This window comes from Antennarius striatus, chromosome 11 (assembly GCF_040054535.1).
Source record: "Antennarius striatus isolate MH-2024 chromosome 11, ASM4005453v1, whole genome shotgun sequence".
Classification (NCBI taxonomy): domain Eukaryota; kingdom Metazoa; phylum Chordata; class Actinopteri; order Lophiiformes; family Antennariidae; genus Antennarius; species Antennarius striatus.
This window is the reverse complement of record NC_090786.1, coordinates 14,450,108-14,453,994: the sequence shown is the minus strand read 5'-3', so window position 1 is coordinate 14,453,994 and position 3,887 is coordinate 14,450,108. Positions and strand designations below refer to the sequence as shown.

The window sequence follows — 3,887 nt, the reverse complement described above, 5'->3', positions numbered from 1 at the left end:
AATTTAGTGAAAAAATTTTTTTTCACTAAATTATAAAATGCTCTGGTTTAAATTGTTACCTTTGAGGTGTCAGAGTCCGTTTCGACCCGGTTATAAAATAAGCTTATAAAGCAATAATTAGAGCCAAAACTGAAATCATAAGTGCACTGTCAGACAACCAGCTCCTCTCCTAGTCATGTGAGCTTTAGTGGATTCTCATTTTGGATTTTTGTTTTCCAGTTCACCTCCATAGAAACAAAAACAAATAAAGTCGGACATGTCCATTCACTCATTTCACTTGCAGAGAGTGCACATCTCCAATTTGCAGCATGCAAAGATGAGAAGAACATTTACAGTAAGCCAAGTTTCGGACCATGTTTTTGTTGAAAATGAGAGAGACGACAATGAGCAGCATAGTGATGCAGAGGAGCAGGCTTCTGAGGAGGAAGATGATGCGGAGTATCATCCAGAAGACACACATCTGGTGAGTCTGACGAGGAGGTCACTGGTGCTGAAGCTGCTCCTGCTGAAAAATTCAAGTCCAAAAATGGAAAGATACTTTGGAGCTCAGTACCTCATGATGTACATGGCAGGGCAGCTGCTGAAAATGTCGTCAAAAAGACCCCTGGAATCACAAGGTTTGCTGTGACAAGAGTCAGTGATATCCAAACATTTTTTGAGCTATTTATGCCATTGTCAATAAAAAGAGTCATAATTGCTATGACAAACCTTGAAGGGAAAAAAAGTCCATGGAGACATGTGGAAAGACATGGATGAGGAATGCCTGGATGCTTACATTGATGTTCTTCTTGCTGGAGTGTACAGATCTTGCAATGACACCACTGATAGTCTCTGGGATGCATCGACAGGCAGAAATATTTTCCGGGCAACAATGTCACTTCAGACCTTTCAAATGATATCACGAGTCCTCAGATCTGGCAACAGGAATACCAGAGCAAGATCTGACAAGCTTGCCCCATCAGAGATATCTGGGAGTAATGGCTGCAGCTCCTTCCACCGATGTTCAACTCAGGGCCAGAGGTAACAGTGGATGAACGTCTTCTCCCTTTCCGAGGAAAATGCCCCTTCCGGCAATACATACCCTGTAAGCCAGGGAAGTACGGCATAAAAATCTGGGCAGCCTGTGATGCCAAAAACAGCTATGCCTGGAACCTACAGATTTACGTTGGCAAAGCTGCGAGTGGCATCCCTGAGAAGAACCAAAAAAAACGTGTGGTCCTTGATATGACTACTGGCCTGCAGGGTCACAATATCACCGGTGACAATTTTTTTACCAGCTTTGACCTTGGACAAGAACTTCTCAGAAGGAAACTTACCATGGTGGACACAGTTATGAAGAACAAACCTGAGCTGCCTGCTGAAATCTTGCAGGTGAAGAACAGGGCTCCACTTTCCTCAAAGTTTGCTTTTACCGATATCACCCTTGTTTTCTCATACTGTCCAAAAAAAAGAAGGAATGTGATTCTGATGTCTACTCTTCGCAAAGATGCAGCTGTGTCATCAGGAAGTGATAAAAAGCCAACAATTATCCTTGACTACAACAAGAACAAAGGAGGAGTGGACAACCTAGACAAGCTGACTGCCACCTACACTTGCCATCGAATGACCAGGAGATGGCCAATGGTTGTGTTTTACAACATGCTTGATGTGTCTGCATGTAATGCATTTGTGTTGTGGACCTACATCCACCAAGGGTGGAACTCAACCAAAAAAGCCAAGTGGAGAATGTTTCTTGAGGAGCTCGGAAATTCCCTCATCAAGCCACACATTGAGCAAAGGCAGCAGGTTCCCCGGATCCAGATGCTGCAGCCTTGGTCAGACAGCTGCAGAGCTCTCCTACCACTCCATCCACATCATCAGCAACACAAAGAGCATTCTCGCCGGCATCCTCCTCAGGCAGCCCTGCCTCAACACCAGCCAGACCATCCACAGCCAGAACCCAATTCAGGCCACCTGATTCTAAAAGAAAGGTGTGTCAGGTCTGCCCAAGCAGTAAGGACAGAAAGAGAAATGAATTGTGCTTCAAGTGCAAAAAATATATCTGCAAAGAACACACAAAAAGTGTCACTTTTTGCCACACATGCATCTAAACACACATACACACACACACATACATATGCATGTTCTTGCACACAGAGACTTTTACTCTGATTTAGTTTTTTATTGGTATTCGAATTTGGAATTTTGGAACATATGTTTGATTAGTTGTTTGACTTTACAAATCTATATTTTGTGTTATGACTTCTTCTGCTTTTCGTTTTGTGTTTAAAGTTTTATTGCTGAAAGAACACATTTTTTCCATTTCCTTGAAGTAAATGTATATGGGTCAACATTGACCCGTAACACCACAAAAGTTACTATAGTTAATAATATTAAAATGAAAATATAAATGAAACAAATTTATTCAAGAGATGTGTTCTAATACTCCTCAGCAATAGCCAGGTAACACAACAACCTTTTATTTTTTATATGATTCTCTTGAGGCTCATTTTACCAGTTTTTAAAATCGAAATCGAGGGCTATACAGAGACAAAAAGTCCCAGAGGCGCACACCAAAAATATCAACACCAATATTTTCATGAATAAGGAAGCCTAACAATGTAACCAAGGGATGAGAAACAAATTGGATGATAGTTGATTGCTTTTAGTGTATTTTAGAGATGATTTAAAACACGGGTCGAAACCAACCCGTTAAAATCGGAAAAGGTGACAGAAAGACTAAGGTTAAGTCATGGATCATTATCGATGTCTGCAACTGGGATTCTTTGACTCCTAAATGGACAGCAGAACTTTCTAATTTAGCTCTGACTGGCTTTACTGTGCGTGGACAGAAGAACAGTCTGCCATGGGTCACAATTCCTCAACAGGCAATGGCACACTCCTTTGAAGCTATCAGTGCTGAGATTCGATATATTTTTAATTTTGTTGTTGGAACAAATTTTCATTCATCCAGTTCTGGAAGGTTAACTATGAAGCAAGTGGAATTTTGCAACAGGAACTTTATTATAGATGTAATTGTGTGTGTGTGTGTGTGTGTGTGTGTGTGTGTGTGTGTGTGTGTGTGTGTGTGTGTGTGTGTGTGTGTGTGTGTGTGTGTGTGTGTGTGTGTGTGTGTGTGTGTGTGTGTGTGTGTGTGTGGTTGTCTGTATGTGTGTTTGAGAGAGAGAGAGAGAGAGAGATAGCGGAGAGGTTAAAAAATATTGTGCAAAGAACATTTACCAATGGTGCAGGTGGTAGGGCCAGTCTCTATGTTCTCACCAACCTCCTCCTCTTTCTCTTCACTCAACACATTTTTCAAAGACTCTTCTATAAAAGACGCTTTGGTTTGTATCGAATGTATCGAATATTGAGCATTGTACCAAGGTCAGCTGCTCCTGATGGGTGTATACAACAGTGGCTTGTTCGATCCATCTGACCCATATCAGGCACATACTTGGCACTCCAATTCCACCAGATTGTATGGTTCAGTCTTGATTAAGAATTGAGCTCACAGCAAATGTAGCTAGAAGACTTATCTGCAGCCTACTCAAATGCTGAAAATAGAACACACAAAAAAGCATACACACTACATCACATGTGTAAAAGTCAAGGCCAGGGCACCAGAATTGGCCTGCCACATCATTTTATGTGGCCTGTGAGAGCACAAAAGCTTTGAGCAAAACTACATTTCGCACAATGCAGTAATTAAGGCCATTTTAACATTGACAGAAACATTTTGAACAAAGCAAATGTCTTAATTTGTGTTTGATATTATTTTTCTTTAATTCACTTGAATAGTTAGATCCTTGATTGATGGGGTTCTGTGGGTTTCATAGCCTGACAAATATAACAGAGAAACACTTATTTTTTTTTGTGCAAATGTAATGTTTATAAATTGAATAAGTAAT

At 40.8% G+C, this 3,887-nt stretch overlaps 1 pseudogene; it reads left to right on the top strand.

The window, feature by feature from the left end:
- The first annotated feature begins 316 nt into the window (after positions 1 to 316).
- Positions 317 to 2,090, top strand: LOC137604101 (piggyBac transposable element-derived protein 4-like; annotated as a pseudogene).
- Positions 2,091 to 3,887: the final 1,797 nt, after the last annotated feature.